Source organism: Penaeus monodon, chromosome 20 (assembly GCF_015228065.2).
Source record: "Penaeus monodon isolate SGIC_2016 chromosome 20, NSTDA_Pmon_1, whole genome shotgun sequence".
Lineage (NCBI taxonomy): Eukaryota > Metazoa > Arthropoda > Malacostraca > Decapoda > Penaeidae > Penaeus > Penaeus monodon.
Genome location: NC_051405.1, coordinates 23,375,086 through 23,375,518, shown reverse-complemented (window position 1 = coordinate 23,375,518; position 433 = coordinate 23,375,086).

Sequence of the window (433 nt, the reverse complement as noted above, 5' to 3'; positions counted from 1 at the left end):
ATCCTTCTCCCGTGACACCCGAATCCCATCCTTGTTCATCGTTCGTCACGTGATCCCCGCTCTCCAACTCCTACCCCTCCCCTTCCCTTTCCCTCTCCCCCTCCTCTTCCCCCCCCAACTCCCCCAAAATCCCCCCCCCCCACTCGCCCGCTAGAATTCCGCCGCGAGTGAAATCGAACTTCCCGAATCGCTCTCACCTGTAACGCTTAGGGACGAAAAGATCAAGCTTAAAACCCCGTATTTACCCGTTGTCACTCCCCCCCCTCGCCCCCTCCCCCAGATCCTCGTAGAGACGTCCCTCGCGATACAAACCAAGGGCCGGGCACACACCTAAGGGCTGGGCACGGGATGGGGAGAAGCTATTAATAGCGGCCACTAACGATACTAGGGGGGGTGCTAGCGGTTGTCGATTTTGGTTTATTTTTATTGTTGA